Source organism: Phalangium opilio, unplaced genomic scaffold (assembly GCF_054372755.1).
Source record: "Phalangium opilio isolate 3A_F unplaced genomic scaffold, DU_Popi_V2 ptg000031l_1, whole genome shotgun sequence".
Taxonomy (NCBI): Eukaryota; Metazoa; Arthropoda; class Arachnida; order Opiliones; family Phalangiidae; genus Phalangium; species Phalangium opilio.
Window position 1 is genome coordinate 3,565,924 of NW_028324158.1, and position 22,354 is coordinate 3,588,277.

The following is a 22,354-nucleotide window of genomic DNA, read 5'->3' on the forward strand; positions in this document are numbered from 1 at the left end:
GAGAAGCACGGGGTTCGACCCCAGGTATCTCCATTTCGCGGTTTTAGTCTAAAAGTATTTAATTTTACGATGATGTCTACTTACACAATCGTAGGGGATATAGCTCAGTGGAAGAGCGCTCGCTTCGCATGTGAGAAGTCCCGGGTTCGACCCCCGGTATCTCCATTTCGCGGTTTTAGTCTAAAAGTATTTAATTTTACGATGATCTCTACTAGTACATTTTAAGGGGATATAGCTCAGTGGAAGAACGTTCGCTTTTTATGTGAGAAGTGCCGGGTTCGACCCCCGGTATCTCCATTTCGCGCCTTTTAGTATAAAAGTATTTAATTTTGCGATGATCTCTACTTGTACATCCGAAGGGGATATAGCTCTTTGGAAGAGCGCTCGCTTCGCATGTGAGAAGTCCCGGGTTCGTACCCCGGTATCTCCATTTCGCGGTTTTAGTCTTAAAGTATTTATTTTTACGATGATCTCTACTAGTACATCCGAAGGGGATATAGCTCAGAGGAAGAGCGCTCGCTTCGCATGTGAAGTCCCGGGTTCAACCCCCGGTATCTCCATTTCGCGGCTTTAGTCAAAAAGTATTCAATTTTACGATGATCTCTACTAGTACATCCGAAGGGGATATAGCTCAGTTGAAGAGCGCTCGCTTTGTATGTGAGAAGTCCCGGGTTCAACCCCCTGTATCTCCATTTCGCGGCTTTAGTCAAAAAGTGTCAATTTTACGATGATCTCTACTTGTACATCCGAAGGGGATATAGCTCAGTGGAAGAGCGCTCGCTTCGCATGTGAGAAGTACCGGGTTCGACCCCCGGTATCTCCATTTCGCGCTTTTTAGTCTAAAAGTATTTAATTTTGCTATGATCTCTACTTGTACATCCATAGGGGATATAGCTCAGTGGAAGAGGGGTAGCTTCGCATGTGAGAAGTCCCGGGTTCAACCCCCGGTATCTCCATTTCGCGGCTTTAGTCAAAAAGTATTTAATTTAACGATGATCTCTATTTGTACATCCGAAGGGGATATAGCTCAGTGGAAGAGCGCTCGCTTTGCATGTGAGAAGTCCCGGGTTCGATCCCCGGTGTCTCCATTTCGCGGTTTTAGTCTAAAAGTATTTAATTTTACGATGATCTCTACTAGTACATCCGAAGGGGATAGAGCTCAGTGGAAGAACGTTGGCTTTTTATGTGAGAAGTGCCAGGTTCGACCCCCGGTATCTCCATTTCGCGCCTTTTAGTCTAAAAGTATTTAATTTTGCGATGATCTCTACTTGTACATCCAAAGGGGATATAGCTCAGTTGAAGAGCGCTCGCTTTGCATGTGAGAAGTCCCGGGTTCGACCCCCGGTATCTCCATTTCGCGGTTTTAGTCTAAAAGTATTTAATTTTACGATGATCTCTACTAGTACATCCGAAGGGGATATAGCTCAGTCGAAGAGCGCTCGCTTTGCATGTGAGAAGTACGGGGTTCGACCCCAGGTATCTCCATTTCGCGGTTTTAGTCTAAAAGTATTTAATTTTACGATGATGTCTACTTACACAATCGTAGGGGATATAGCTCAGTGGAAGAGCGCTCGCTTCGCATGTGAGAAGTCCCGGTTTCGACCCCCGGTATCTCCATTTCGCGGTTTTAGTCTAAAAGTATTTAATTTTACGATGATCTCTACTAGTACATTTTAAGGGGATATAGCTCAGTGGAAGAACGTTCGCTTTTTATGTGAGAAGTGCCGGGTTCGACCCCCGGTATCTCCATTTCGCGCCTTTTAGTATAAAAGTATTTAATTTTGCGATGATCTCTACTTGTACATCCGAAGGGGATATAGCTCAGTGGAAGAGCGCTCGCTTTGCATGTGAGAAGTCCCGGGTTCAACCCCCGGTATCTCCATTTCGCGGCTTTAGTCAAAAAGTATTCAATTTTTCGATGATCTCTACTTGTACATCCGAAGGGGATATAGCTCAGTGGAAGAGCGCTCGCTTCGCATGTGAGAAGTCCCGGGCTCAACCCCCGGTATCTCCATTTCGCGGCTTTAGTCAAAAAGTATTCAATTTTACGATGATCTCTACTTGTACATCCGAAGGGGATATAGCTCAGTGGAAGAGCGCTCGCTTTGCATGTGAGAAGTACGGGGTTCGACCCCAGGTATCTCCATTTCGCGGTTTTAGTCTAAAAGTATTTAATTTTACGATGATGTCTACTTATACAATCGTAGGGGATATAGCTCAGTGGAAGAGCGCTCGCTTCGCATGTGAGAAGTCCCGGGTTCGACCCCCGGTATCTCCATTTCGCGGTTTTAGTCTAAAAGTATTTAATTTTACGATGATCTCTACAAGTACATTTTAAGGGGTTATAGCTCAGTGGAAGAACGTTCGCTTTTTATGTGAGAAGTGCCGGGTTCGACCCCCGTAATCTCCATTTCGCGCCTTTTAGTATAAAAGTATTTAATTTTGCGATGATCTCTACTTGTACATCCGAAGGGGATATAGCTCAGTGGAAGAGCGCTCGCTTTGCATGTGAGAAGTCCCGGGTTCAACCCCCGGTATCTCCATTTCGCGGCTTTAGTCAAAAAGTATTCAATTTTACGATGATCTCTACTTGTACATCCGAAGGGGATATAGCTCAGTGGAAGAGTGCTCGCTTCGCATGTGAGAAGTCCCGGGTTCAACCCCCGGTATCTCCATTTCGCGGCTTTAGTCAAAAAGTATTCAATTTTACGATGATCTCTACTTGTACACTCGTCGGGGATATAGCTCAGTGGAAGAGCGCTCGCTTCGCATGTGAGAAGTCCCGGGTTCAACCCCCGGTTTCTCCATTTCGTCGGTTTTAGTCTAAAAGTATTTAATTTAACGATGATCTCTACTTGTACATCCGAAGGGGATATAGCTCAGTGGAAGAGCGCTCGCTTTGCATGTGAGAAGTCCCGGGTTCGACCCCCGGTATCTCCATTTCGCGGTTTTAGTCTAAAAGTATTTAATTTTACGATGATCTCTACTAGTACATCCGAAGGGGATATAGCTCAGTGGAAGAACGTTGGCTTTTTATGTGAGAAGTGCCAGGTTCGACCCCCGGTATCTCCATTTCGCGCCTTTTAGTCTAAAAGTATTTAATTTTGCGATGATCTCTACTTGTACATCCAAAGGGGATATAGCTCAGTGGAAGAGGCTTCGCTTTGCATGTGAGAAGTCCCGGGTTCAACCCCCGGTATCTCCATTTCGCGGCTTTAGTCAAAAAGTATTTAATTTAACGATGATCTGTACTTGTACATCCGAAGGGGATATAGCTCAGTGGAAGAGGGGTAGCTTCGCATGTGAGAAGTCCCGGGTTCAACCCCCGGTATCTCCATTTCGCGGCTTTAGTCAAAAAGTATTTAATTTAACGATGATCTCTATTTGTACATCCGAAGGGGATATAGCTCAGTGGAAGAGCGCTCGCTTTGCATGTGAGAAGTCCCGGGTTCGACCCCCGGTGTCTCCATTTCGCGGTTTTAGTCTAAAAGTATTTAATTTTACGATGATCTCTACTAGTACATCCGAAGGGGATAGAGCTCAGTGGAAGAACGTTGGCTTTTTATGTGAGAAGTGCCAGGTTCGACCCCCGGTATCTCCATTTCGCGCCTTTTAGTCTAAAAGTATTTAATTTTGCGATGATCTCTACTTGTACATCCAAAGGGGATATAGCTCAGTTGAAGAGCGCTCGCTTTGCATGTGAGAAGTCCCGGGTTCAACCCCCGGTATCTCCATTTCGCGGCTTTAGTCAAAAAGTGTCAATTTTACGATGATCTCTACTTGTACATCCGAAGGGGATATAGCTCAGTGGAAGAGCGCTCGCTTCGCATGTGAGAAGTACCGGGTTCGACCCCCGGTATCTCCATTTCGCGCTTTTTAGTCTAAAAGTATTTAATTTTGCGATGATCTCTACTTGTACATCCGAAGGGGATATAGCTCAGTGGAAGAGCTCTAGCTTCGCATGTGAGAAGTCCCGGGTTCAACCCCCGGTATCTCCATTTCGCGGCTTTAGTCAAAAAGTATTCAATTTTACGATGATCTCTACTTGCACATCCGAAGGGGATATAGCTCAGTGGAAGAGCGCTCGCTTTGCATGTGAGAAGTACGGCGTTCGACCCCAGGTATCTCCATTTCGCGGTTTTAGTCTAAAAGTATTTAATTTTACGATGATGTCAACTTACACAATCGTAGGGGATATAGCTCAGTGGAAGAGCGCTCGCTTCGCATGTGAGAAGTCCCGGGTTCGACCCCCGGTATCTCCATTTCGCGGTTTTAGTCTAAAAGTATTTAATTTTACGATGATCTCTACTAGTACATTTTAAGGGGATATAGCTCAGTGGAAGAACGTTCGCTTTTTATGTGAGAAGTGCCGGGTTCGACCCCCGGTATCTCCATTTCGCGCCTTTTAGTATAAAAGTATTTAATTTTGCGATGATCTCTACTTGTACATCCGAAGGGGATATAGCTCAGTGGAAGAGCGCTCGCTTCGCATGTGAGAAGTCCCGAGTTCGTACCCCGGTATCTCCATTTCGCGGTTTTAGTCTTAAAGTATTTATTTTTACGATGATCTCTACTAGTACATCCGAAGGGGATATAGCTCAGAGGAAGAGCGCTCGCTTCGCATGTGAAGTCCCGGGTTCAACCCCCGGTATCTCCATTTCGCGGCTTTAGTCAAAAAGTATTCAATTTTACGATGATCTCTACTTGTACACTCGTCGGGGATATAGCTCAGTGGAAGAGCGCTCGCTTCGCATGTGAGAAGTCCCGGGTTCAACCCCCGGTTTCTCCATTTCGTCGGTTTTAGTCTAAAAGTATTTAATTTAACGATGATCTCTACTTGTACATCCGAAGGGGATATAGCTCAGTGGAAGAGCGCTCGCTTTGCATGTGAGAAGTCCCGGGTTCGACCCCCGGTATCTCCATTTCGCGGTTTTAGTCTAAAAGTATTTAATTTTACGATGATCTCTACTAGTACATCCGAAGGGGATATAGCTCAGTGGAAGAACGTTGGCTTTTTATGTGAGAAGTGCCAGGTTCGACCCCCGGTATCTCCATTTCGCGCCTTTTAGTCTAAAAGTATTTAATTTTGCGATGATCTCTACTTGTACATCCAAAGGGGATATAGCTCAGTGGAAGAGGCTTCGCTTTGCATGTGAGAAGTCCCGGGTTCAACCCCCGGTATCTCCATTTCGCGGCTTTAGTCAAAAAGTATTTAATTTAACGATGATCTCTACTTGTACATCCGAAGGGGATATAGCTCAGTGGAAGAGGGGTAGCTTCGCATGTGAGAAGTCCCGGGTTCAACCCCCGGTATCTCCATTTCGCGGCTTTAGTCAAAAAGTATTTAATTTAACGATGATCTCTATTTGTACATCCGAAGGGGATATAGCTCAGTGGAAGAGCGCTCGCTTTGCATGTGAGAAGTCCCGGGTTCGACCCCCGGTGTCTCCATTTCGCGGTTTTAGTCTAAAAGTATTTAATTTTACGATGATCTCTACTAGTACATCCGAAGGGGATAGAGCTCAGTGGAAGAACGTTGGCTTTTTATGTGAGAAGTGCCAGGTTCGACCCCCGGTATCTCCATTTCGCGCCTTTTAGTCTAAAAGTATTTAATTTTGCGATGATCTCTACTTGTACATCCAAAGGGGATATAGCTCAGTTGAAGAGCGCTCGCTTTGCATGTGAGAAGTCCCGGGTTCAACCCCCGGTTTCTCCATTTCGTCGGTTTTAGTCTAAAAGTATTTAATTTAACGATGATCTCTACTTGTACATCCGAAGGGGATATAGCTCAGTGGAAGAGCGCTCGCTTTGCATGTGAGAAGTCCCGGGTTCGACCCCCGGTATCTCCATTTCGCGGTTTTAGTCTAAAAGTATTTAATTTTACGATGATCTCTACTAGTACATCCGAAGGGGATATAGCTCAGTGGAAGAACGTTGGCTTTTTATGTGAGAAGTGCCAGGTTCGACCCCCGGTATCTCCATTTCGCGCCTTTTAGTCTAAAAGTATTTAATTTTGCGATGATCTCTACTTGTACATCCAAAGGGGATATAGCTCAGTGGAAGAGGCTTCGCTTTGCATGTGAGAAGTCCCGGGTTCAACCCCCGGTATCTCCATTTCGCGGCTTTAGTCAAAAAGTATTTAATTTAACGATGATCTCTACTTGTACATCCGAAGGGGATATAGCTCAGTGGAAGAGGGGTAGCTTCGCATGTGAGAAGTCCCGGGTTCAACCCCCGGTATCTCCATTTCGCGGCTTTAGTCAAAAAGTATTTAATTTAACGATGATCTCTATTTGTACATCCGAAGGGGATATAGCTCAGTGGAAGAGCGCTCGCTTTGCATGTGAGAAGTCCCGGGTTCGACCCCCGGTGTCTCCATTTCGCTGTTTTAGTCTAAAAGTATTTAATTTTACGATGATCTCTACTAGTACATCCGAAGGGGATAGAGCTCAGTGGAAGAACGTTGGCTTTTTATGTGAGAAGTGCCAGGTTCGACCCCCGGTATCTCCATTTCGCGCCTTTTAGTCTAAAAGTATTTAATTTTGCGATGATCTCTACTTGTACATCCAAAGGGGATATAGCTCAGTTGAAGAGCGCTCGCTTTGCATGTGAGAAGTCCCGGGTTCAACCCCCGGTATCTCCATTTCGCGGCTTTAGTCAAAAAGTGTCAATTTTACGATGATCTCTACTTGTACATCCGAAGGGGATATAGCTCAGTGGAAGAGCGCTCGCTTCGCATGTGAGAAGTACCGGGTTCGACCCCCGGTATCTCCATTTCGCGCTTTTTAGTCTAAAAGTATTTAATTTTGCGATGATCTCTACTTGTACATCCGAAGGGGATATAGCTCAGTGGAAGAGCTCTAGCTTCGCATGTGAGAAGTCCCGGGTTCAACCCCCGGTATCTCCATTTCGCGGCTTTAGTCAAAAAGTATTCAATTTTACGATGATCTCTACTTGCACATCCGAAGGGGATATAGCTCAGTGGAAGAGCGCTCGCTTTGCATGTGAGAAGTACGGCGTTCGACCCCAGGTATCTCCATTTCGCGGTTTTAGTCTAAAAGTATTTAATTTTACGATGATGTCAACTTACATAATCGTAGGGGATATAGCTCAGTGGAAGAGCGCTCGCTTCGCATGTGAGAAGTCCCGGGTTCGACCCCCGGTATCTCCATTTCGCGGTTTTAGTCTAAAAGTATTTAATTTTACGATGATCTCTACTAGTACATTTTAAGGGGATATAGCTCAGTGGAAGAACGTTCGCTTTTTATGTGAGAAGTGCCGGGTTCGACCCCCGGTATCTCCATTTCGCGCCTTTTAGTATAAAAGTATTTAATTTTGCGATGATCTCTACTTGTACATCCGAAGGGGATATAGCTCAGTGGAAGAGCGCTCGCTTCGCATGTGAGAAGTCCCGAGTTCGTACCCCGGTATCTCCATTTCGCGGTTTTAGTCTTAAAGTATTTATTTTTACGATGATCTCTACTAGTACATCCGAAGGGGATATAGCTCAGAGGAAGAGCGCTCGCTTCGCATGTGAAGTCCCGGGTTCAACCCCCGGTATCTCCATTTCGCGGCTTTAGTCAAAAAGTATTCAATTTTACGATGATCTCTACTAGTACATCCGAAGGGGATATAGCTCAGTTGAAGAGCGCTCGCTTTGCATGTGAGAAGTCCCGGGTTCAACCCCCGGTATCTCCATTTCGCGGCTTTAGTCAAAAAGTGTCAATTTTACGATGATCTCTACTTGTACATCCGAAGGGGATATAGCTCAGTGGAAGAGCGCTCGCTTCGCATGTGAGAAGTACCGGGTTCGACCCCCGGTATCTCCATTTCGCGCTTTTTAGTCTAAAAGTATTTAATTTTGCGATGATCTCTACTTGTACATCCAAAGGGGATATAGCTCAGTGGAAGAGGGGTAGCTTCGCATGTGAGAAGTCCCGGGTTCAACCCCCGGTATCTCCATTTCGCGGCTTTAGTCAAAAAGTATTTAATTTAACGATGATCTCTATTTGTACATCCGAAGGGGATATAGCTCAGTGGAAGAGCGCTCGCTTTGCATGTGAGAAGTCCTGGGTTCGACCCCCGGTGTCTCCATTTCGCGGTTTTAGTCTAAAAGTATTTAATTTTACGATGATCTCTACTAGTACATCCGAAGGGGATAGAGCTCAGTGGAAGAACGTTGGCTTTTTATGTGAGAAGTGCCAGGTTCGACCCCCGGTATCTCCATTTCGCGCCTTTTAGTCTAAAAGTATTTAATTTTGCGATGATCTCTACTTGTACATCCAAAGGGGATATAGCTCAGTTGAAGAGCGCTCGCTTTGCATGTGAGAAGTCCCGGGTTCAACCCCCGGTATGTCCATTTCGCGGCTTTAGTCAAAAAGTGTCAATTTTACGATGATCTCTACTTGTACATCCGAAGGGGATATAGCTCAGTGGAAGAGCGCTCGCTTTGCATGTGAGAAGTCCCGGGTTCGACCCCCGGTATCTCCATTTCGCGGTTTTAGTCTAAAAGTATTTAATTTTACGATGATCTCTACTAGTACATCCGAAGGGGATATAGCTCAGTGGAAGAGCGCTCGCTTTGCATGTGAGAAGTACGGGGTTCGACCCCAGGTATCTCCATTTCGCGGTTTTAGTCTAAAAGTATTTAATTTTACGATGATGTCTACTTACACAATCGTAGGGGATATAGCTTAGTGGAAGAGCGCTCGCTTCGCATGTGAGAAGTCCCGGTTTCGACCCCCGGTATCTCCATTTCGCGGTTTTAGTCTAAAAGTATTTAATTTTACGAAGATCTCTACTAGTACATTTTAAGGGGATATAGCTCAGTGGAAGAACGTTCGCTTTTTATGTGAGAAGTGCCGGGTTCGACCCCCGGTATCTCCATTTCGCGCCTTTTAGTATAAAAGTATTTAATTTTGCGATGATCTCTACTTGTACATCCGAAGGGGATATAGCTCAGTGGAAGAGCGCTCGCTTTGCATGTGAGAAGTCCCGGGTTCAACCCCCGGTATCTCCATTTCGCGGCTTTAGTCAAAAAGTATTCAATTTTTCGATGATCTCTACTTGTACATCCGAAGGGGTTATAGCTCAGTGGAAGAGCGCTCGCTTCGCATGTGAGAAGTCCCGGGTTCAACCCCCGGTATCTCCATTTCGCGGCTTTAGTCAAAAAGTATTCAATTTTACGATGATCTCTACTTGTACATCCGAAGGGGATATAGCTCAGTGGAAGAGCGCTCGCTTTGCATGTGAGAAGTACGGGGTTCGACCCCAGGTATCTCCATTTCGCGGTTTTAGTCTAAAAGTATTTAATTTTACGATGATCTCTACAAGTACATTTTAAGGGGTTATAGCTCAGTGGAAGAACGTTCGCTTTTTATGTGAGAAGTGCCGGGTTCGACCCCCGGTATCTCCATTTCGCGCCTTTTAGTATAAAAGTATTTAATTTTTCGATGATCTCTACTTGTACATCCGAAGGGGATATAGCTCAGTGGAAGAGCGCTCGCTTCGCATGTGAGAAGTCCCGGGTTCGACCCCCGGTATCTCCATTTCGCGGTTTTAGTCTAAAAGTATTTAATTTTACGATGATCTCTACAAGTACATTTTAAGGGGTTATAGCTCAGTGGAAGAACGTTCGCTTTTTATGTGAGAAGTGCCGGGTTCGACCCCCGGTATCTCCATTTCGCGCCTTTTAGTATAAAAGTATTTAATTTTTCGATGATCTCTACTTGTACATCCGAAGGGGATATAGCTCAGTGGAAGAGCGCTCGCTTTGCATGTGAGAAGTCCCGGGTTCAACCCCCGGTATCTCCATTTCGCGGCTTTAGTCAAAAAGTATTCAATTTTACGATGATCTCTACTTGTACATCCGAAGGGGATATAGCTCAGTGGAAGAGTGCTCGCTTCGCATGTGAGAAGTCCCGGGTTCAACCCCCGGTATCTCCATTTCGCGGCTTTAGTCAAAAAGTATTCAATTTTACGATGATCTCTACTTGTACATCCGAAGGGGATATAGCTCAGTGGAAGAGCGCTCGCTTTGCATGTGAGAAGTACGGGGTTCGACCCCAGGTATCTCCATTTCGCGGTTTTAGTCTAAAAGTATTTATTTTTACGATGATGTCTACTTATACAATCGTAGGGGATATAGCTCAGTGGAAGAGCGCTCGCTTCGCATGTGAGAAGTCCCGGGTTCGATCCCCGGTATCTCCATTTCGCGGTTTTAGTCTAAAAGTATTTAATTTTACGATGATCTCTACTTGTACATCCGAAGGGGATATAGCTCAGTGGAAGAACGTTCGCTTTTTATGTGAGAAGTGCCGGGTTCGACCCCCGGTATCTCCATTTCGCGCCTTTTAGTATAAAAGTATTTAATTTTGCGATGATCTCTACTTGTACATCCGAAGGGGATATAGCTCAGTGGAAGAGCGCTCGCTTCGCATGTGAGAAGTCCCGGGTTCGAACCCCGGTATCTCTATTGCGCGGTTTTAGTCTTAAAGTATTTAATTTTACGATGATCTCTACTAGTACATCCGAAGGGGATATAGCTCAGAGGAAGAGCGCTCGCTTCGCATGTGAAGTCCCGGGTTCAACCCCCGGTATCTCCATTTCGCGGCTTTAGTCAAAAAGTATTCAATTTTACGATGATCTCTACTTGTACATCCGAAGGGGATATAGCTCAGTGGAAGAGCGCTCGCTTTGCATGTGAGAAGTACGGGGTTCGACCCCAGGCATCTCCATTTCGCGGTTTTAATCTAAAAGTATTTAATTTTACGATGATGTCTACTTATACAATCGTAGGGGATATAGCTCAGTGGAAGAGCGCTCGCTTCGCATGTGAGAAGTCCCGGGTTCGACCCCCGGTATCTCCATTTCGCGGTTTTAGTCTAAAAGTATTTAATTTTACGATGATCTCTACTAGTACATTTTAAGGGGATATAGCTCAGTGGAAGAACGTTCGCTTTTTATGTGAGAAGTGCCGGGTTCGACCCCCGGTATCTCCATTTCGCGCCTTTTAGTATAAAAGTATTTAATTTTGCGATGATCTCTACTTGTACATCCGAAGGGGATATAGCTCAGTGGAAGAGCGCTCGCTTCGCATGTGAGAAGTCCCGTGTTCGAACCCCGGTATCTCTATTTCGCGGTTTTAGTCTTAAAGTATTTAATTTTACGATGATCTCTACTAGTACATCCGAAGGGGATATAGCTCAGAGGAAGAGCGCTCGCTTCGCATGTGAAGTCCCGGGTTCAACCCCCGGTATCTCCATTTCGCGGCTTTAGTCAAAAAGTATTCAATTTTACGACGATCTCTACTTGTACATCCGAAGGGGATATAGCTCAGTGGAAGAGCGCTCGCTTTGCATTTGAGAAGTACGGGGTTCGACCCCAGGTATCTCCATTTTGCGGTTTTAGTCTAAAAGTATTTAATTTTACGATGATGTCTACTTATACAATCGTAGGGGATATAGCTCAGTGGAAGAGCGCTCGCTTCGCATGTGAGAAGTCCCGGGTTCGACCCCCGGTATCTCCATTTCGCGGTTTTAGTCTAAAAGTATTTAATTTTACGATGATCTCTACTAGTACATTTTAAGGGGATATAGCTCAGTGGAAGAACGTTCGCTTTTTATGTGAGAAGTGCCGGGTTCGACCCCCGGTATCTCCATTTCGCGCCTTTTAGTATAAAACTATTTAATTTTGCGATGATCTCTACTTGTACATCCGAAGGGGATATAGCTCAGTGGAAGAGCGCTCGCTTTGCATGTGAGAAGTCCCGGGTTCAACCCCCGGTATCTCCATTTCGCGGCTTTAGTCAAAAAGTATTCAATTTTTCGATGATCTCTACTTGTACATCCGAAGGGGATATAGCTCAGTGGAAGAGCGCTCGCTTCGCATGTGAGAAGTCCCGGGTTCAACCCCCGGTATCTCCATTTCGCGGCTTTAGTCAAAAAGTATTCAATTTTACGATGATCTCTACTTGTACATCCGAAGGGGATATAGCTCAGTGGAAGAGCGCTCGCTTTGCATGTGAGAAGTCCCGGGTTCGACCCCCGGTATCTCCATTTCGCGGTTTTAGTCTAAAAGTATTTAATTTTACGATGATCTCTACTAGTACATTTTAAGGGGATATAGCTCAGTGGAAGAACGTTCGCTTTTTATGTGAGAAGTGCCGGGTTCGACCCCCGGTATCTCCATTTCGCGCCTTTTAGTATAAAAGTATTTAATTTTGCGATGATCTCTACTTGTACATCCGAAGGGGATATAGCTCAGTGGAAGAGCGCTCGCTTTGCATGTGAGAAGTCCCGGGTTCAACCCCCGGTATCTCCATTTCGCGGCTTTAGTCAAAAAGTATTCAATTTTTCGATGATCTCTACTTGTACATCCGAAGGGGATATAGCTCAGTGGAAGAGCGCTCGCTTCGCATGTGAGAAGTCCCGGGTTCAACCCCCGGTACCTCCATTTCGCGGCTTTAGTCAAAAAGTATTCAATTTTACGATGATCTCTACTTGTACATCCGAAGGGGATATAGCTCAGTGGAAGAGCGCTCGCTTTGCATGTGAGAAGTACGGGGTTCGACCCCAGGTATCTCCATTTCGCGGTTTTAGTCTAAAAGTATTTAATTTTACGATGATGTCTACTTATACAATCGTAGGGGATATAGCTCAGTGGAAGAGCGCTCGCTTCGCATGTGAGAAGTCCCGGGTTCAACCCCCGGTATCTCCATTTCGCGGCTTTAGTCAAAAAGTATTCAATTTTACGATGATCTCTACTTGTACATCCGAAGGGGATATAGCTCAGTGGAAGAGCGCTCGCTTTGCATGTGAGAAGTCCCGGGTTCGACCCCCGGTATCTCCATTTCGCGGTTTTAGTCTAAAAGTATTTAATTTTACGATGATCTCTACTAGTACATTTTAAGGGGATATAGCTCAGTGGAAGAACGTTCGCTTTTTATGTGAGAAGTGCCGGGTTCGACCCCCGGTATCTCCATTTCGCGCCTTTTAGTATAAAAGTATTTAATTTTGCGATGATCTCTACTTGTACATCCGAAGGGGATATAGCTCAGTGGAAGAGCGCTCGCTTTGCATGTGAGAAGTCCCGGGTTCAACCACCGGTATCTCCATTTCGCGGCTTTAGTCAAAAAGTATTCAATTTTTCGATGATCTCTACTTGTACATCCGAAGGGGATATAGCTCAGTGGAAGAGCGCTCGCTTCGCATGTGAGAAGTCCCGGGTTCAACCCCCGGTATCTCCATTTCGCGGCTTTAGTCAAAAAGTATTCAATTTTACGATGATCTCTACTTGTACATCCGAAGGGGATATAGCTCAGTGGAAGAGCGCTCGCTTTGCATGTGAGAAGTACGGGGTTCGACCCCAGGTATCTCCATTTCGCGGTTTTAGTCTAAAAGTATTTAATTTTACGATGATGTCTACTTATACAATCGTAGGGGATATAGCTCAGTGGAAGAGCGCTCGCTTCGCATGTGAGAAGTCCCGGGTTCGACCCCCGGTATCTCCATTTCGCGGTTTTAGTCTAAAAGTATTTAATTTTACGATGATCTCTATTTGTACATCCGAAGGGGATATAGCTCAGTGGAAGAGCGCTCGCTTTGCATGTGAGAAGTCCCGGGTTCGACCCCCGGTGTCTCCATTTCGCGGTTTTAGTCTAAAAGTATTTAATTTTACGATGATCTCTACTAGTACATCCGAAGGGGATAGAGCTCAGTGGAAGAACGTTGGCTTTTTATGTGAGAAGTGCCAGGTTCGACCCCCGGTATCTCCATTTCGCGCCTTTTAGTCTAAAAGTATTTAATTTTGCGATGATCTCTACTTGTACATCCAAAGGGGATATAGCTCAGTTAAAGAGCGCTCGCTTTGCATGTGAGAAGTCCCGGGTTCAACCCCCGGTATCTCCATTTCGCGGCTTTAGTCAAAAAGTGTCAATTTTACGATGATCTCTACTTGTACATCCGAAGGGGATATAGCTCAGTGGAAGAGCGCTCGCTTCGCATGTGAGAAGTACCGGGTTCGACCCCCGGTATCTCCATTTCGCGCTTTTTAGTCTAAAAGTATTTAATTTTGCGATGATCTCTACTTGTACATCCGAAGGGGATATAGCTCAGTGGAAGAGAGGTAGCTTCGCATGTGAGAAGTCCCGGGTTCAACCCCCGGTATCTCCATTTCGCGGCTTTAGTCAAAAAGTATTCAATTTTACGATGATCTCTACTTGTACATCCGAAGGGGATATAGCTCAATGAAAGGGCGCTCGCTTTGCATGTGAGAAGTCCCGGGTTCGACCCCCGGTATCTCCATTTCGCGGTTTTAGTCTAAAAGTATTTAATTTTACGATGATCTCTACTAGTACATCTGAAGGGGATATAGCTCAGTCGAAGAGCGCTCGCTTCGCATGTGAGAAGTCCCGGGTTCGAACCCCGGTATCTCCATTTCGCGGTTTTAGTCTTAAAGTATTTAATTTTACGATGATCTCTACTAGTACATGCGAAGGGGATATAGCTCAGAGGAAGAGCTCTCGCTTCGCATGTGAAGTCCCGGGTTCAACCCCCGGTATCTCCATTTCGCGGCTTTAGTCAAAAAGTATTCAATTTTACGATGATCTCTACTTGCACATCCGAAGGGGATATAGCTCAGTGGAAGAGCGCTCGCTTTGCATGTGAGAAGTACGGGGTTCGACCCCAGGTATCTCCATTTCGCGGTTTTAGTCTAAAAGTATTTAATTTTACGATGATGTCTACTTACACAATCGTAGGGGATATAGCTCAGTGGAAGAGCGCTCGTTTCGCATGTGAGAAGTCCCGGGTTCGACCCCCGGTATCTCCATTTCGCGGTTTTAGTCTAAAAGTATTTAATTTTACGATGATCTCTACTAGTACATTTTAAGGGGATATAGCTCAGTGGAAGAACGTTCGCTTTTTATGTGAGAAGTGCCGGGTTCGACCCCCGGTATCTCCATTTCGCGCCTTTTAGTATAAAAGTATTTAATTTTGCGATGATCTCTACTTGTACATCCGAAGGGGATATAGCTAAGTGGAAGAGCGCTCGCTTCGCATGTGAGAAGTCCCGGGTTCGTACCCCGGTATCTCCATTTCGCGGTTTTAGTCTTAAAGTATTTATTTTTACGATGATCTCTACTAGTACATCCGAAGGGGATATAGCTCAGAGGAAGAGCGCTCGCTTCGCATGTGAAGTCCCGGGTTCAACCCCCGGTATCTCCATTTCGCGGCTTTAGTCAAAAAGTATTCAATTTTACGATGATCTCTACTAGTACATCCGAAGGGGATATAGCTCAGTTGAAGAGCGCTCGCTTTGCATGTGAGAAGTCCCGGGTTCAACCCCCGGTATCTCCATTTCGCGGCTTTAGTCAAAAAGTGTCAATTTTACGATGATCTCTACTTGTACATCCGAAGGGGATATAGCTCAGTGGAAGAGCGCTCGCTTCGCATGTGAGAAGTACCGGGTTCGACCCCCGGTATCTCCATTTCGCGCTTTTTAGTCTAAAAGTATTTAATTTTGCGATGATCTCTACTTGTATATCCAAAGGGGATATAGCTCAGTGGAAGAGGGGTAGCTTCGCATGTGAGAAGTCCCGGGTTCAACCCCCGGTATCTCCATTTCGCGGCTTTAGTCAAAAAGTATTTAATTTAACGATGATCTCTATTTGTACATCCGAAGGGGATATAGCTCAGTGGAAGAGCGCTCGCTTTGCATGTGAGAAGTCCCGGGTTCGACCCCCGGTGTCTCCATTTCGCGGTTTTAGTCTAAAAGTATTTAATTTTGCGATGATATCTACTTGTACATCCGAAGGGGATATAGCTCAGTGGAAGAGCGCTCGCTTCGCATGTGAGAAGTCCCGGGTTCGAACCCCGGTATCTCCATTTCGTGGTTTTAGTCTTAAAGTATTTAATTTTACGATGATCTCTACTAGTACATCCGAAGGGGATATAGCTCAGTTGAAGAGCTCTCGCTTTGCATGTGAGAAGTCCCGGGTTCAACCCCCGGTAGCTCCATTTCGCGGCTTTAGTCAAAAAGTGTCAATTTTACGATGATCTCTACTTGTACATCCGAAGGGGATATAGCTCAGTGGAAGAGCGCTCGCTTCGCATGTGAGAAGTACCGGGTTCGACCCCCGGTATCTCCATTTCGCGCTTTTTAGTCTAAAAGTATTTAATTTTGCGATGATCTCTACTTGTATATCCAAAGGGGATATAGCTCAGTGGAAGAGGGGTAGCTTCGCATGTGAGAAGTCCCGGGTTCAACCCCCGGTATCTCCATTTCGCGGCTTTAGTCAAAAAGTATTTAATTTAACGATGATCTCTATTTGTACATCCGAAGGGGATATAGCTCAGTGGAAGAGCGCTCGCTTTGCATGTGAGAAGTCCCGGGTTCGACCCCCGGTGTCTCCATTTCGCGGTTTTAGTCTAAAAGTATTTAATTTTGCGATGATCTCTACTTGTACATCCGAAGGGGATATAGCTCAGTGGAAGTGCGCTCGCTTCGCATGTGAGAAGTACCGGGTTCGAACCCCGGTATCTCCATTTCGTGGTTTTAGTCTTAAAGTATTTAATTTTACGATGATCTCTACTAGTACATCCGAAGGGGATATAGCTCAGTTGAAGAGCGCTCGCTTTGCATGTGAGAAGTCCCGGGTTCAACCCCCGGTAGCTCCATTTCGCGGCTTTAGTCAAAAAGTGTCAATTTTACGATGATCTCTACTTGTACATCCGAAGGGGATATAGCTCAGTGGAAGAGCGCTCGCTTCGCATGTGAGAAGTACCGGGTTCGACCCCCGGTATCTCCATTTCGCGCCTTTTAGTCTAAAAGTATTTAATTTTGCGATGATCTCTACTTGTACATCCAAAGGGGATATAGCTCAGTTGAAGAGCGCTCGCTTTGCATGTGAGAAGTCCCGGGTTCAACCCCCGGTATCTCCATTTCGCGGCTTTAGTCAAAAAGTGTCAATTTTACGATGATCTCTACTTGTACATCCGAAGGGGATATAGCTCAGTGGAAGAGGGGTAGCTTCGCATGTGAGAAGTCCCGGGTTCAACCCCCGGTATCTCCATTTCGCGGCTTTAGTCAAAAAGTATTTAATTTAACGATGATCTCTATTTGTACATCCGAAGGGGATATAGCTCAGTGGAAGAGCGCTCGCTTTGCATGTGAGAAGTCCCGGGTTCGAACCCCGGTATCTCCATTTCGTGGTTTTAGTCTTAAAGTATTTAATTTTACGATGATCTCTACTAGTACATCCGAAGGGGATATAGCTCAGTTGAAGAGCTCTCGCTTTGCATGTGAGAAGTCCCGGGTTCAACCCCCGGTAGCTCCATTTCGCGGCTTTAGTCAAAAAGTGTCAATTTTACGATGATCTCTACTTGTACATCCGAAGGGGATATAGCTCAGTGGAAGAGCGCTCGCTTCGCATGTGAGAAGTACCGGGTTCGACCCCCGGTATCTCCATTTCGCGCTTTTTAGTCTAAAATTATTTAATTTTGCGATGATCTCTACTTGTACATCCAAAGGGGATATAGCTCAGTGGAAGAGGGGTAGCTTCGCATGTGAGAAGTCCCGGGTTCAACCCCCGGTATCTCCATTTCGCGGCTTTAGTCAAAAAGTATTTAATTTAACGATGATCTCTATTTGTACATCCGAAGGGGATATAGCTCAGTGGAAGAGCGCTCGCTTTGCATGTGAGAAGTCCCGGGTTCGACCCCCGGTGTCTCCATTTCGCGGTTTTAGTCTAAAAGTATTTAATTTTACGATGATCTCTACTAGTACATCCGAAGGGGATAGAGCTCAGTGGAAGAACGTTGGCTTTTTATGTGAGAAGTGCCAGGTTCGACCCCCGGTATCTCCATTTCGCGCCTTTTAGTCTAAAAGTATTTAATTTTGCGATGATCTCTACTTGTACATCCAAAGGGGATATAGCTCAGTTGAAGAGCGCTCGCTTTGCATGTGAGAAGTCCCGGGTTCAACCCCCGGTATCTCCATTTCGCGGCTTTAGTCAAAAAGTGTCAATTTTACGATGATCTCTACTTGTACATCCGAAGGGGATATAGCTCAGTGGAAGAGCGCTCGCTTCGCATGTGAGAAGTACCGGGTTCGACCCCCGGTATCTCCATTTCGCGCTTTTTAGTCTAAAAGTATTTAATTTTGCGATGATCTCTACTTGTACATCCGAAGGGGATATAGCTCAGTGGAAGAGAGGTAGCTTCGCATGTGAGAAGTCCCGGGTTCAACCCCCGGTATCTCCATTTCGCGGCTTTAGTCAAAAAGTATTCAATTTTACGATGATCTCTACTTGTACATCCGAAGGGGATATAGCTCAATGAAAGAGCGCTCGCTTTGCATGTGAGAAGTGCCAGGTTCGACCCCCGGTATCTCCATTTCGCGCCTTTTAGTCTAAAAGTATTTAATTTTGCGATGATCTCTACTTGTACATCCAAAGAGGATATAGCTCAGTTGAAGAGCGCTCGCTTTGCATGTGAGAAGTCCCGGGTTCAACCCCCGGTATCTCCATTTCGCGGCTTTAGTCAAAAAGTGTCAATTTTACGATGATCTCTACTTGTACATCCGAAGGGGATATAGCTCAGTGGAAGAGCGCTCGCTTCGCATGTGAGAAGTCCCGGGTTCGACCCCCGGTATCTCCATTTCGCGGTTTTAGTCTAAAAGTATTTAATTTTACGATGATCTCTATTTGTACATCCGAAGGGGATATAGCTCAGTGGAAGAGCGCTCGCTTTGCATGTGAGAAGTCCCGGGTTCGACCCCCGGTGTCTCCATTTCGCGGTTTTAGTCTAAAAGTATTTAATTTTACGATGATCTCTACTAGTACATCCGAAGGGGATAGAGCTCAGTGGAAGAACGTTGGCTTTTTATGTGAGAAGTGCCAGGTTCGACCCCCGGTATCTCCATTTCGCGCCTTTTAGTCTAAAAGTATTTAATTTTGCGATGATCTCTACTTGTACATCCAAAGGGGATATAGCTCAGTTAAAGAGCGCTCGCTTTGCATGTGAGAAGTCCCGGGTTCAACCCCCGGTATCTCCATTTCGCGGCTTTAGTCAAAAAGTGTCAATTTTACGATGATCTCTACTTGTACATCCGAAGGGGATATAGCTCAGTGGAAGAGCGCTCGCTTCGCATGTGAGAAGTACCGGGTTCGACCCCCGGTATCTCCATTTCGCGCTTTTTAGTCTAAAAGTATTTAATTTTGCGATGATCTCTACTTGTACATCCGAAGTGGATATAGCTCAGTGGAAGAGAGGTAGCTTCGCATGTGAGAAGTCCCGGGTTCAACCCCCGGTATCTCCATTTCGCGGCTTTAGTCAAAAAGTATTCAATTTTACGATGATCTCTACTTGTACATCCGAAGGGGATATAGCTCAATGAAAGAGCGCTCGCTTTGCATGTGAGAAGTCCCGGGTTCGACCCCCGGTATCTCCATTTCGCGGTTTTAGTCTAAAAGTATTTAATTTTACGATGATCTCTACTAGTACATCTGAAGGGGATATAGCTCAGTCGAAGAGCGCTCGCTTCGCATGTGAGAAGTCCCGGGTTCGAACCCCGGTATCTCCATTTCGCGGTTTTAGTCTTAAAGTATTTAATTTTACGATGATCTCTACTAGTACATCCGAAGGGGATATAGCTCAGAGGAAGAGCTCTCGCTTCGCATGTGAAGTCCCGGGTTCAACCCCCGGTATCTCCATTTCGCGGCTTTAGTCAAAAAGTATTCAATTTTACGATGATCTCTACTTGCACATCCGAAGGGGATATAGCTCAGTGGAAGAGCGCTCGCTTTGCATGTGAGAAGTACGGGGTTCGACCCCAGGTATCTCCATTTCGCGGTTTTAGTCTAAAAGTATTTAATTTTACGATGATGTCTACTTACACAATCGTAGGGGATATAGCTCAGTGGAAGAGCGCTCGCTTCGCATGTGAGAAGTCCCGGGTTCGACCCCCGGTATCTCCATTTCGCGGTTTTAGTCTAAAAGTATTTAATTTTACGATGATCTCTACTAGTACATTTTAAGGGGATATAGCTCAGTGGAAGAACGTTCGCTTTCTATGTGAGAAGTGCCGGGTTCGACCCCCGGTATCTCCATTTCGCGCCTTTTAGTATAAAAGTATTTAATTTTGCGATGATCTCTACTTGTACATCCGAAGGGGATATAGCTAAGTGGAAGAGCGCTCGCTTCGCATGTGAGAAGTCCCGGGTTCGTACCCCGGTATCTCCATTTCGCGGTTTTAGTCTTAAAGTATTTATTTTTACGATGATCTCTACTAGTACATCCGAAGGGGATATAGCTCAGAGGAAGAGCGCTCGCTTCGCATGTGAAGTCCCGGGTTCAACCCCCGGTATCTCCATTTCGCGGCTTTAGTCAAAAAGTATTCAATTTTACGATGAACTCTACTAGTACATCCGAAGGGGATATAGCTCAGTTGAAGAGCGCTCGCTTTGCATGTGAGAAGTCCCGGGTTCAACCCCCGGTATCTCCATTTCGCGGCTTTAGTCAAAAAGTGTCAATTTTACGATGATCTCTACTTGTACATCCGAAGGGGATATAGCTCATTGGAAGAGCGCTCGCTTCGCATGTGAGAAGTACCGGGTTCGACCCCCGGTATCTCCATTTCGCGCTTTTTAGTCTAAAAGTATTTAATTTTGCGATGATCTCTACTTGTATATCCAAAGGGGATATAGCTCAGTGGAAGAGGGGTAGCTTCGCATGTGAGAAGTCCCGGGTTCAACCCCCGGTATCTCCATTTCGCGGCTTTAGTCAAAAAGTATTTAATTTAACGATGATCTCTATTTGTACATCCGAAGGGGATATAGCTCAGTGGAAGAGCGCTCGCTTTGCATGTGAGAAGTCCCGGGTTCGACCCGCGGTGTCTCCATTTCGCGGTTTTAGTCTAAAAGTATTTAATTTTGCGATGATCTCTACTTGTACATCCGAAGGGGATATAGCTCAGTGGAAGTGCGCTCGCTTCGCATGTGAGAAGTACCGGGTTCGAACCCCGGTATCTCCATTTCGTGGTTTTAGTCTTAAAGTATTTAATTTTACGATGATCTCTACTAGTACATCCGAAGGGGATATAGCTCAGTTGAAGAGCGCTCGCTTTGCATGTGAGAAGTCCCGGGTTCAACCCCCGGTAGCTCCATTTCGCGGCTTTAGTCAAAAAGTGTCAATTTTACGATGATCTCTACTTGTACATCCGAAGGGGATATAGCTCAGTGGAAGAGCGCTCGCTTCGCATGTGAGAAGTACCGGGTTCGACCCCCGGTATCTCCATTTCGCGCCTTTTAGTCTAAAAGTATTTAATTTTGCGATGATCTCTACTTGTACATCCAAAGGGGATATAGCTCAGTTGAAGAGCGCTCGCTTTGCATGTGAGAAGTCCCGGGTTCAACCCCCGGTATCTCCATTTCGCGGCTTTAGTCAAAAAGTGTCAATTTTACGATGATCTCTACTTGTACATCCGAAGGGGATATAGCTCAGTGGAAGAGGGGTAGCTTCGCATGTGAGAAGTCCCGGGTTCAACCCCCGGTATCTCCATTTCGCGGCTTTAGTCAAAAAGTATTTAATTTAACGATGATCTCTATTTGTACATCCGAAGGGGATATAGCTCAGTGGAAGAGCGCTCGCTTTGCATGTGAGAAGTCCCGGGTTCGACCCCCGGTGTCTCCATTTCGCGGTTTTAGTCTAAAAGTATTTAATTTTACGATGATGTCTACTTACACAATCGTAGGGGATATAGCTCAGTGGAAGAGCGCTCGCTTCGCATGTGAGAAGTCCCGGGTTCGACCCCCGGTATCTCCATTTCGCGGTTTTAGTCTAAAAGTATTTAATTTTACGATGATCTCTACTAGTACATTTTAAGGGGATATAGCTCAGTGGAAGAACGTTCGCTTTCTATGTGAGAAGTGCCGGGTTCGACCCCCGGTATCTCCATTTCGCGCCTTTTAGTATAAAAGTATTTAATTTTGCGATGATCTCTACTTGTACATCCGAAGGGGATATAGCTAAGTGGAAGAGCGCTCGCTTCGCATGTGAGAAGTCCCGGGTTCGTACCCCGGTATCTCCATTTCGCGGTTTTAGTCTTAAAGTATTTATTTTTACGATGATCTCTACTAGTACATCCGAAGGGGATATAGCTCAGAGGAAGAGCGCTCGCTTCGCATGTGAAGTCCCGGGTTCAACCCCCGGTATCTCCATTTCGCGGCTTTAGTCAAAAAGTATTCAATTTTACGATGAACTCTACTAGTACATCCGAAGGGGATATAGCTCAGTTGAAGAGCGCTCGCTTTGCATGTGAGAAGTCCCGGGTTCAACCCCCGGTATCTCCATTTCGC

At 45.5% G+C, this 22,354-nt stretch overlaps 94 non-coding genes across 94 annotated transcripts; all 94 read left to right on the top strand.

The window, feature by feature from the left end:
- The first annotated feature begins 93 nt into the window (after nucleotides 1-93).
- TRNAA-CGC (transfer RNA alanine (anticodon CGC)) lies at nucleotides 94-165 on the top strand. The gene has a single exon. It is a non-coding gene; the product is annotated as a tRNA-Ala (tRNA).
- A 325-nt stretch (nucleotides 166-490) lies between these two features.
- TRNAA-CGC (transfer RNA alanine (anticodon CGC)) lies at nucleotides 491-560 on the top strand. The gene has a single exon. It is a non-coding gene; the product is annotated as a tRNA-Ala (tRNA).
- Nucleotides 561-751: 191 nt separating this feature from the next.
- On the top strand, nucleotides 752-823 carry TRNAA-CGC (transfer RNA alanine (anticodon CGC)). Its single transcript has one exon. It is a non-coding gene; the product is annotated as a tRNA-Ala (tRNA).
- A 193-nt stretch (nucleotides 824-1,016) lies between these two features.
- TRNAA-UGC (transfer RNA alanine (anticodon UGC)) lies at nucleotides 1,017-1,088 on the top strand. Its single transcript has one exon. It is a non-coding gene; the product is annotated as a tRNA-Ala (tRNA).
- Nucleotides 1,089-1,281: 193 nt separating this feature from the next.
- Nucleotides 1,282-1,353, top strand: TRNAA-UGC (transfer RNA alanine (anticodon UGC)). Its single transcript has one exon. It is a non-coding gene; the product is annotated as a tRNA-Ala (tRNA).
- A 192-nt stretch (nucleotides 1,354-1,545) lies between these two features.
- Nucleotides 1,546-1,617, top strand: TRNAA-CGC (transfer RNA alanine (anticodon CGC)). Its single transcript has one exon. It is a non-coding gene; the product is annotated as a tRNA-Ala (tRNA).
- A 193-nt stretch (nucleotides 1,618-1,810) lies between these two features.
- On the top strand, nucleotides 1,811-1,882 carry TRNAA-UGC (transfer RNA alanine (anticodon UGC)). The gene has a single exon. It is a non-coding gene; the product is annotated as a tRNA-Ala (tRNA).
- A 60-nt stretch (nucleotides 1,883-1,942) lies between these two features.
- Nucleotides 1,943-2,014, top strand: TRNAA-CGC (transfer RNA alanine (anticodon CGC)). Its single transcript has one exon. It is a non-coding gene; the product is annotated as a tRNA-Ala (tRNA).
- A 192-nt stretch (nucleotides 2,015-2,206) lies between these two features.
- TRNAA-CGC (transfer RNA alanine (anticodon CGC)) lies at nucleotides 2,207-2,278 on the top strand. Its single transcript has one exon. It is a non-coding gene; the product is annotated as a tRNA-Ala (tRNA).
- A 193-nt stretch (nucleotides 2,279-2,471) lies between these two features.
- On the top strand, nucleotides 2,472-2,543 carry TRNAA-UGC (transfer RNA alanine (anticodon UGC)). The gene has a single exon. It is a non-coding gene; the product is annotated as a tRNA-Ala (tRNA).
- A 60-nt stretch (nucleotides 2,544-2,603) lies between these two features.
- TRNAA-CGC (transfer RNA alanine (anticodon CGC)) lies at nucleotides 2,604-2,675 on the top strand. The gene has a single exon. It is a non-coding gene; the product is annotated as a tRNA-Ala (tRNA).
- Nucleotides 2,676-2,735: 60 nt separating this feature from the next.
- TRNAA-CGC (transfer RNA alanine (anticodon CGC)) lies at nucleotides 2,736-2,807 on the top strand. The gene has a single exon. It is a non-coding gene; the product is annotated as a tRNA-Ala (tRNA).
- Nucleotides 2,808-2,868: 61 nt separating this feature from the next.
- On the top strand, nucleotides 2,869-2,940 carry TRNAA-UGC (transfer RNA alanine (anticodon UGC)). Its single transcript has one exon. It is a non-coding gene; the product is annotated as a tRNA-Ala (tRNA).
- A 457-nt stretch (nucleotides 2,941-3,397) lies between these two features.
- TRNAA-UGC (transfer RNA alanine (anticodon UGC)) lies at nucleotides 3,398-3,469 on the top strand. The gene has a single exon. It is a non-coding gene; the product is annotated as a tRNA-Ala (tRNA).
- A 193-nt stretch (nucleotides 3,470-3,662) lies between these two features.
- TRNAA-UGC (transfer RNA alanine (anticodon UGC)) lies at nucleotides 3,663-3,734 on the top strand. Its single transcript has one exon. It is a non-coding gene; the product is annotated as a tRNA-Ala (tRNA).
- Nucleotides 3,735-3,793: 59 nt separating this feature from the next.
- On the top strand, nucleotides 3,794-3,865 carry TRNAA-CGC (transfer RNA alanine (anticodon CGC)). Its single transcript has one exon. It is a non-coding gene; the product is annotated as a tRNA-Ala (tRNA).
- Nucleotides 3,866-3,926: 61 nt separating this feature from the next.
- TRNAA-CGC (transfer RNA alanine (anticodon CGC)) lies at nucleotides 3,927-3,998 on the top strand. Its single transcript has one exon. It is a non-coding gene; the product is annotated as a tRNA-Ala (tRNA).
- Nucleotides 3,999-4,190: 192 nt separating this feature from the next.
- Nucleotides 4,191-4,262, top strand: TRNAA-CGC (transfer RNA alanine (anticodon CGC)). The gene has a single exon. It is a non-coding gene; the product is annotated as a tRNA-Ala (tRNA).
- Nucleotides 4,263-4,455: 193 nt separating this feature from the next.
- Nucleotides 4,456-4,527, top strand: TRNAA-CGC (transfer RNA alanine (anticodon CGC)). The gene has a single exon. It is a non-coding gene; the product is annotated as a tRNA-Ala (tRNA).
- A 60-nt stretch (nucleotides 4,528-4,587) lies between these two features.
- On the top strand, nucleotides 4,588-4,657 carry TRNAA-CGC (transfer RNA alanine (anticodon CGC)). Its single transcript has one exon. It is a non-coding gene; the product is annotated as a tRNA-Ala (tRNA).
- Nucleotides 4,658-4,717: 60 nt separating this feature from the next.
- TRNAA-CGC (transfer RNA alanine (anticodon CGC)) lies at nucleotides 4,718-4,789 on the top strand. The gene has a single exon. It is a non-coding gene; the product is annotated as a tRNA-Ala (tRNA).
- A 61-nt stretch (nucleotides 4,790-4,850) lies between these two features.
- TRNAA-UGC (transfer RNA alanine (anticodon UGC)) lies at nucleotides 4,851-4,922 on the top strand. Its single transcript has one exon. It is a non-coding gene; the product is annotated as a tRNA-Ala (tRNA).
- Nucleotides 4,923-5,379: 457 nt separating this feature from the next.
- Nucleotides 5,380-5,451, top strand: TRNAA-UGC (transfer RNA alanine (anticodon UGC)). Its single transcript has one exon. It is a non-coding gene; the product is annotated as a tRNA-Ala (tRNA).
- A 193-nt stretch (nucleotides 5,452-5,644) lies between these two features.
- TRNAA-UGC (transfer RNA alanine (anticodon UGC)) lies at nucleotides 5,645-5,716 on the top strand. Its single transcript has one exon. It is a non-coding gene; the product is annotated as a tRNA-Ala (tRNA).
- Nucleotides 5,717-5,777: 61 nt separating this feature from the next.
- On the top strand, nucleotides 5,778-5,849 carry TRNAA-UGC (transfer RNA alanine (anticodon UGC)). The gene has a single exon. It is a non-coding gene; the product is annotated as a tRNA-Ala (tRNA).
- Nucleotides 5,850-6,306: 457 nt separating this feature from the next.
- On the top strand, nucleotides 6,307-6,378 carry TRNAA-UGC (transfer RNA alanine (anticodon UGC)). Its single transcript has one exon. It is a non-coding gene; the product is annotated as a tRNA-Ala (tRNA).
- A 193-nt stretch (nucleotides 6,379-6,571) lies between these two features.
- On the top strand, nucleotides 6,572-6,643 carry TRNAA-UGC (transfer RNA alanine (anticodon UGC)). Its single transcript has one exon. It is a non-coding gene; the product is annotated as a tRNA-Ala (tRNA).
- Nucleotides 6,644-6,702: 59 nt separating this feature from the next.
- Nucleotides 6,703-6,774, top strand: TRNAA-CGC (transfer RNA alanine (anticodon CGC)). The gene has a single exon. It is a non-coding gene; the product is annotated as a tRNA-Ala (tRNA).
- Nucleotides 6,775-6,835: 61 nt separating this feature from the next.
- On the top strand, nucleotides 6,836-6,907 carry TRNAA-CGC (transfer RNA alanine (anticodon CGC)). The gene has a single exon. It is a non-coding gene; the product is annotated as a tRNA-Ala (tRNA).
- A 192-nt stretch (nucleotides 6,908-7,099) lies between these two features.
- TRNAA-CGC (transfer RNA alanine (anticodon CGC)) lies at nucleotides 7,100-7,171 on the top strand. The gene has a single exon. It is a non-coding gene; the product is annotated as a tRNA-Ala (tRNA).
- Nucleotides 7,172-7,364: 193 nt separating this feature from the next.
- TRNAA-CGC (transfer RNA alanine (anticodon CGC)) lies at nucleotides 7,365-7,436 on the top strand. The gene has a single exon. It is a non-coding gene; the product is annotated as a tRNA-Ala (tRNA).
- A 60-nt stretch (nucleotides 7,437-7,496) lies between these two features.
- TRNAA-CGC (transfer RNA alanine (anticodon CGC)) lies at nucleotides 7,497-7,566 on the top strand. Its single transcript has one exon. It is a non-coding gene; the product is annotated as a tRNA-Ala (tRNA).
- Nucleotides 7,567-7,626: 60 nt separating this feature from the next.
- Nucleotides 7,627-7,698, top strand: TRNAA-UGC (transfer RNA alanine (anticodon UGC)). Its single transcript has one exon. It is a non-coding gene; the product is annotated as a tRNA-Ala (tRNA).
- Nucleotides 7,699-7,757: 59 nt separating this feature from the next.
- TRNAA-CGC (transfer RNA alanine (anticodon CGC)) lies at nucleotides 7,758-7,829 on the top strand. The gene has a single exon. It is a non-coding gene; the product is annotated as a tRNA-Ala (tRNA).
- A 193-nt stretch (nucleotides 7,830-8,022) lies between these two features.
- Nucleotides 8,023-8,094, top strand: TRNAA-UGC (transfer RNA alanine (anticodon UGC)). The gene has a single exon. It is a non-coding gene; the product is annotated as a tRNA-Ala (tRNA).
- A 324-nt stretch (nucleotides 8,095-8,418) lies between these two features.
- Nucleotides 8,419-8,490, top strand: TRNAA-UGC (transfer RNA alanine (anticodon UGC)). Its single transcript has one exon. It is a non-coding gene; the product is annotated as a tRNA-Ala (tRNA).
- Nucleotides 8,491-8,682: 192 nt separating this feature from the next.
- TRNAA-CGC (transfer RNA alanine (anticodon CGC)) lies at nucleotides 8,683-8,754 on the top strand. Its single transcript has one exon. It is a non-coding gene; the product is annotated as a tRNA-Ala (tRNA).
- Nucleotides 8,755-8,947: 193 nt separating this feature from the next.
- On the top strand, nucleotides 8,948-9,019 carry TRNAA-UGC (transfer RNA alanine (anticodon UGC)). Its single transcript has one exon. It is a non-coding gene; the product is annotated as a tRNA-Ala (tRNA).
- Nucleotides 9,020-9,079: 60 nt separating this feature from the next.
- Nucleotides 9,080-9,151, top strand: TRNAA-CGC (transfer RNA alanine (anticodon CGC)). The gene has a single exon. It is a non-coding gene; the product is annotated as a tRNA-Ala (tRNA).
- Nucleotides 9,152-9,476: 325 nt separating this feature from the next.
- TRNAA-CGC (transfer RNA alanine (anticodon CGC)) lies at nucleotides 9,477-9,548 on the top strand. The gene has a single exon. It is a non-coding gene; the product is annotated as a tRNA-Ala (tRNA).
- Nucleotides 9,549-9,741: 193 nt separating this feature from the next.
- Nucleotides 9,742-9,813, top strand: TRNAA-UGC (transfer RNA alanine (anticodon UGC)). Its single transcript has one exon. It is a non-coding gene; the product is annotated as a tRNA-Ala (tRNA).
- A 60-nt stretch (nucleotides 9,814-9,873) lies between these two features.
- On the top strand, nucleotides 9,874-9,945 carry TRNAA-CGC (transfer RNA alanine (anticodon CGC)). The gene has a single exon. It is a non-coding gene; the product is annotated as a tRNA-Ala (tRNA).
- Nucleotides 9,946-10,137: 192 nt separating this feature from the next.
- Nucleotides 10,138-10,209, top strand: TRNAA-CGC (transfer RNA alanine (anticodon CGC)). Its single transcript has one exon. It is a non-coding gene; the product is annotated as a tRNA-Ala (tRNA).
- Nucleotides 10,210-10,402: 193 nt separating this feature from the next.
- On the top strand, nucleotides 10,403-10,474 carry TRNAA-CGC (transfer RNA alanine (anticodon CGC)). Its single transcript has one exon. It is a non-coding gene; the product is annotated as a tRNA-Ala (tRNA).
- Nucleotides 10,475-10,534: 60 nt separating this feature from the next.
- On the top strand, nucleotides 10,535-10,604 carry TRNAA-CGC (transfer RNA alanine (anticodon CGC)). The gene has a single exon. It is a non-coding gene; the product is annotated as a tRNA-Ala (tRNA).
- A 192-nt stretch (nucleotides 10,605-10,796) lies between these two features.
- TRNAA-CGC (transfer RNA alanine (anticodon CGC)) lies at nucleotides 10,797-10,868 on the top strand. The gene has a single exon. It is a non-coding gene; the product is annotated as a tRNA-Ala (tRNA).
- A 193-nt stretch (nucleotides 10,869-11,061) lies between these two features.
- Nucleotides 11,062-11,133, top strand: TRNAA-CGC (transfer RNA alanine (anticodon CGC)). Its single transcript has one exon. It is a non-coding gene; the product is annotated as a tRNA-Ala (tRNA).
- A 60-nt stretch (nucleotides 11,134-11,193) lies between these two features.
- TRNAA-CGC (transfer RNA alanine (anticodon CGC)) lies at nucleotides 11,194-11,263 on the top strand. The gene has a single exon. It is a non-coding gene; the product is annotated as a tRNA-Ala (tRNA).
- Nucleotides 11,264-11,455: 192 nt separating this feature from the next.
- TRNAA-CGC (transfer RNA alanine (anticodon CGC)) lies at nucleotides 11,456-11,527 on the top strand. Its single transcript has one exon. It is a non-coding gene; the product is annotated as a tRNA-Ala (tRNA).
- Nucleotides 11,528-11,720: 193 nt separating this feature from the next.
- On the top strand, nucleotides 11,721-11,792 carry TRNAA-UGC (transfer RNA alanine (anticodon UGC)). The gene has a single exon. It is a non-coding gene; the product is annotated as a tRNA-Ala (tRNA).
- Nucleotides 11,793-11,852: 60 nt separating this feature from the next.
- TRNAA-CGC (transfer RNA alanine (anticodon CGC)) lies at nucleotides 11,853-11,924 on the top strand. The gene has a single exon. It is a non-coding gene; the product is annotated as a tRNA-Ala (tRNA).
- Nucleotides 11,925-11,984: 60 nt separating this feature from the next.
- On the top strand, nucleotides 11,985-12,056 carry TRNAA-UGC (transfer RNA alanine (anticodon UGC)). The gene has a single exon. It is a non-coding gene; the product is annotated as a tRNA-Ala (tRNA).
- A 193-nt stretch (nucleotides 12,057-12,249) lies between these two features.
- TRNAA-UGC (transfer RNA alanine (anticodon UGC)) lies at nucleotides 12,250-12,321 on the top strand. Its single transcript has one exon. It is a non-coding gene; the product is annotated as a tRNA-Ala (tRNA).
- A 60-nt stretch (nucleotides 12,322-12,381) lies between these two features.
- TRNAA-CGC (transfer RNA alanine (anticodon CGC)) lies at nucleotides 12,382-12,453 on the top strand. Its single transcript has one exon. It is a non-coding gene; the product is annotated as a tRNA-Ala (tRNA).
- Nucleotides 12,454-12,645: 192 nt separating this feature from the next.
- Nucleotides 12,646-12,717, top strand: TRNAA-CGC (transfer RNA alanine (anticodon CGC)). Its single transcript has one exon. It is a non-coding gene; the product is annotated as a tRNA-Ala (tRNA).
- A 60-nt stretch (nucleotides 12,718-12,777) lies between these two features.
- On the top strand, nucleotides 12,778-12,849 carry TRNAA-UGC (transfer RNA alanine (anticodon UGC)). Its single transcript has one exon. It is a non-coding gene; the product is annotated as a tRNA-Ala (tRNA).
- Nucleotides 12,850-13,042: 193 nt separating this feature from the next.
- On the top strand, nucleotides 13,043-13,114 carry TRNAA-UGC (transfer RNA alanine (anticodon UGC)). Its single transcript has one exon. It is a non-coding gene; the product is annotated as a tRNA-Ala (tRNA).
- Nucleotides 13,115-13,174: 60 nt separating this feature from the next.
- On the top strand, nucleotides 13,175-13,246 carry TRNAA-CGC (transfer RNA alanine (anticodon CGC)). The gene has a single exon. It is a non-coding gene; the product is annotated as a tRNA-Ala (tRNA).
- Nucleotides 13,247-13,438: 192 nt separating this feature from the next.
- On the top strand, nucleotides 13,439-13,510 carry TRNAA-CGC (transfer RNA alanine (anticodon CGC)). The gene has a single exon. It is a non-coding gene; the product is annotated as a tRNA-Ala (tRNA).
- Nucleotides 13,511-13,570: 60 nt separating this feature from the next.
- Nucleotides 13,571-13,642, top strand: TRNAA-UGC (transfer RNA alanine (anticodon UGC)). The gene has a single exon. It is a non-coding gene; the product is annotated as a tRNA-Ala (tRNA).
- Nucleotides 13,643-13,835: 193 nt separating this feature from the next.
- TRNAA-UGC (transfer RNA alanine (anticodon UGC)) lies at nucleotides 13,836-13,907 on the top strand. The gene has a single exon. It is a non-coding gene; the product is annotated as a tRNA-Ala (tRNA).
- A 59-nt stretch (nucleotides 13,908-13,966) lies between these two features.
- Nucleotides 13,967-14,038, top strand: TRNAA-CGC (transfer RNA alanine (anticodon CGC)). Its single transcript has one exon. It is a non-coding gene; the product is annotated as a tRNA-Ala (tRNA).
- Nucleotides 14,039-14,363: 325 nt separating this feature from the next.
- On the top strand, nucleotides 14,364-14,435 carry TRNAA-CGC (transfer RNA alanine (anticodon CGC)). The gene has a single exon. It is a non-coding gene; the product is annotated as a tRNA-Ala (tRNA).
- A 322-nt stretch (nucleotides 14,436-14,757) lies between these two features.
- Nucleotides 14,758-14,829, top strand: TRNAA-CGC (transfer RNA alanine (anticodon CGC)). The gene has a single exon. It is a non-coding gene; the product is annotated as a tRNA-Ala (tRNA).
- A 325-nt stretch (nucleotides 14,830-15,154) lies between these two features.
- TRNAA-CGC (transfer RNA alanine (anticodon CGC)) lies at nucleotides 15,155-15,224 on the top strand. Its single transcript has one exon. It is a non-coding gene; the product is annotated as a tRNA-Ala (tRNA).
- A 60-nt stretch (nucleotides 15,225-15,284) lies between these two features.
- Nucleotides 15,285-15,356, top strand: TRNAA-UGC (transfer RNA alanine (anticodon UGC)). The gene has a single exon. It is a non-coding gene; the product is annotated as a tRNA-Ala (tRNA).
- A 59-nt stretch (nucleotides 15,357-15,415) lies between these two features.
- Nucleotides 15,416-15,487, top strand: TRNAA-CGC (transfer RNA alanine (anticodon CGC)). The gene has a single exon. It is a non-coding gene; the product is annotated as a tRNA-Ala (tRNA).
- A 193-nt stretch (nucleotides 15,488-15,680) lies between these two features.
- TRNAA-UGC (transfer RNA alanine (anticodon UGC)) lies at nucleotides 15,681-15,752 on the top strand. The gene has a single exon. It is a non-coding gene; the product is annotated as a tRNA-Ala (tRNA).
- Nucleotides 15,753-15,812: 60 nt separating this feature from the next.
- TRNAA-CGC (transfer RNA alanine (anticodon CGC)) lies at nucleotides 15,813-15,884 on the top strand. The gene has a single exon. It is a non-coding gene; the product is annotated as a tRNA-Ala (tRNA).
- Nucleotides 15,885-16,075: 191 nt separating this feature from the next.
- On the top strand, nucleotides 16,076-16,147 carry TRNAA-CGC (transfer RNA alanine (anticodon CGC)). Its single transcript has one exon. It is a non-coding gene; the product is annotated as a tRNA-Ala (tRNA).
- Nucleotides 16,148-16,340: 193 nt separating this feature from the next.
- TRNAA-UGC (transfer RNA alanine (anticodon UGC)) lies at nucleotides 16,341-16,412 on the top strand. Its single transcript has one exon. It is a non-coding gene; the product is annotated as a tRNA-Ala (tRNA).
- A 323-nt stretch (nucleotides 16,413-16,735) lies between these two features.
- On the top strand, nucleotides 16,736-16,807 carry TRNAA-CGC (transfer RNA alanine (anticodon CGC)). The gene has a single exon. It is a non-coding gene; the product is annotated as a tRNA-Ala (tRNA).
- Nucleotides 16,808-16,868: 61 nt separating this feature from the next.
- Nucleotides 16,869-16,940, top strand: TRNAA-UGC (transfer RNA alanine (anticodon UGC)). The gene has a single exon. It is a non-coding gene; the product is annotated as a tRNA-Ala (tRNA).
- A 191-nt stretch (nucleotides 16,941-17,131) lies between these two features.
- Nucleotides 17,132-17,203, top strand: TRNAA-UGC (transfer RNA alanine (anticodon UGC)). Its single transcript has one exon. It is a non-coding gene; the product is annotated as a tRNA-Ala (tRNA).
- Nucleotides 17,204-17,394: 191 nt separating this feature from the next.
- Nucleotides 17,395-17,466, top strand: TRNAA-CGC (transfer RNA alanine (anticodon CGC)). Its single transcript has one exon. It is a non-coding gene; the product is annotated as a tRNA-Ala (tRNA).
- Nucleotides 17,467-17,659: 193 nt separating this feature from the next.
- On the top strand, nucleotides 17,660-17,731 carry TRNAA-UGC (transfer RNA alanine (anticodon UGC)). The gene has a single exon. It is a non-coding gene; the product is annotated as a tRNA-Ala (tRNA).
- Nucleotides 17,732-17,924: 193 nt separating this feature from the next.
- Nucleotides 17,925-17,996, top strand: TRNAA-UGC (transfer RNA alanine (anticodon UGC)). Its single transcript has one exon. It is a non-coding gene; the product is annotated as a tRNA-Ala (tRNA).
- A 59-nt stretch (nucleotides 17,997-18,055) lies between these two features.
- TRNAA-CGC (transfer RNA alanine (anticodon CGC)) lies at nucleotides 18,056-18,127 on the top strand. The gene has a single exon. It is a non-coding gene; the product is annotated as a tRNA-Ala (tRNA).
- Nucleotides 18,128-18,584: 457 nt separating this feature from the next.
- TRNAA-CGC (transfer RNA alanine (anticodon CGC)) lies at nucleotides 18,585-18,656 on the top strand. The gene has a single exon. It is a non-coding gene; the product is annotated as a tRNA-Ala (tRNA).
- A 60-nt stretch (nucleotides 18,657-18,716) lies between these two features.
- On the top strand, nucleotides 18,717-18,788 carry TRNAA-UGC (transfer RNA alanine (anticodon UGC)). The gene has a single exon. It is a non-coding gene; the product is annotated as a tRNA-Ala (tRNA).
- Nucleotides 18,789-18,981: 193 nt separating this feature from the next.
- Nucleotides 18,982-19,053, top strand: TRNAA-UGC (transfer RNA alanine (anticodon UGC)). Its single transcript has one exon. It is a non-coding gene; the product is annotated as a tRNA-Ala (tRNA).
- A 59-nt stretch (nucleotides 19,054-19,112) lies between these two features.
- On the top strand, nucleotides 19,113-19,184 carry TRNAA-CGC (transfer RNA alanine (anticodon CGC)). Its single transcript has one exon. It is a non-coding gene; the product is annotated as a tRNA-Ala (tRNA).
- A 193-nt stretch (nucleotides 19,185-19,377) lies between these two features.
- On the top strand, nucleotides 19,378-19,449 carry TRNAA-UGC (transfer RNA alanine (anticodon UGC)). The gene has a single exon. It is a non-coding gene; the product is annotated as a tRNA-Ala (tRNA).
- A 60-nt stretch (nucleotides 19,450-19,509) lies between these two features.
- On the top strand, nucleotides 19,510-19,581 carry TRNAA-CGC (transfer RNA alanine (anticodon CGC)). The gene has a single exon. It is a non-coding gene; the product is annotated as a tRNA-Ala (tRNA).
- A 322-nt stretch (nucleotides 19,582-19,903) lies between these two features.
- On the top strand, nucleotides 19,904-19,975 carry TRNAA-CGC (transfer RNA alanine (anticodon CGC)). Its single transcript has one exon. It is a non-coding gene; the product is annotated as a tRNA-Ala (tRNA).
- A 325-nt stretch (nucleotides 19,976-20,300) lies between these two features.
- TRNAA-CGC (transfer RNA alanine (anticodon CGC)) lies at nucleotides 20,301-20,370 on the top strand. The gene has a single exon. It is a non-coding gene; the product is annotated as a tRNA-Ala (tRNA).
- Nucleotides 20,371-20,430: 60 nt separating this feature from the next.
- On the top strand, nucleotides 20,431-20,502 carry TRNAA-UGC (transfer RNA alanine (anticodon UGC)). The gene has a single exon. It is a non-coding gene; the product is annotated as a tRNA-Ala (tRNA).
- A 324-nt stretch (nucleotides 20,503-20,826) lies between these two features.
- On the top strand, nucleotides 20,827-20,898 carry TRNAA-UGC (transfer RNA alanine (anticodon UGC)). Its single transcript has one exon. It is a non-coding gene; the product is annotated as a tRNA-Ala (tRNA).
- Nucleotides 20,899-21,221: 323 nt separating this feature from the next.
- TRNAA-CGC (transfer RNA alanine (anticodon CGC)) lies at nucleotides 21,222-21,293 on the top strand. The gene has a single exon. It is a non-coding gene; the product is annotated as a tRNA-Ala (tRNA).
- A 61-nt stretch (nucleotides 21,294-21,354) lies between these two features.
- Nucleotides 21,355-21,426, top strand: TRNAA-UGC (transfer RNA alanine (anticodon UGC)). Its single transcript has one exon. It is a non-coding gene; the product is annotated as a tRNA-Ala (tRNA).
- Nucleotides 21,427-21,617: 191 nt separating this feature from the next.
- On the top strand, nucleotides 21,618-21,689 carry TRNAA-UGC (transfer RNA alanine (anticodon UGC)). The gene has a single exon. It is a non-coding gene; the product is annotated as a tRNA-Ala (tRNA).
- A 60-nt stretch (nucleotides 21,690-21,749) lies between these two features.
- On the top strand, nucleotides 21,750-21,821 carry TRNAA-CGC (transfer RNA alanine (anticodon CGC)). The gene has a single exon. It is a non-coding gene; the product is annotated as a tRNA-Ala (tRNA).
- A 325-nt stretch (nucleotides 21,822-22,146) lies between these two features.
- TRNAA-CGC (transfer RNA alanine (anticodon CGC)) lies at nucleotides 22,147-22,216 on the top strand. Its single transcript has one exon. It is a non-coding gene; the product is annotated as a tRNA-Ala (tRNA).
- A 60-nt stretch (nucleotides 22,217-22,276) lies between these two features.
- TRNAA-UGC (transfer RNA alanine (anticodon UGC)) lies at nucleotides 22,277-22,348 on the top strand. The gene has a single exon. It is a non-coding gene; the product is annotated as a tRNA-Ala (tRNA).
- The last annotated feature ends 6 nt before the right edge of the window (nucleotides 22,349-22,354 follow it).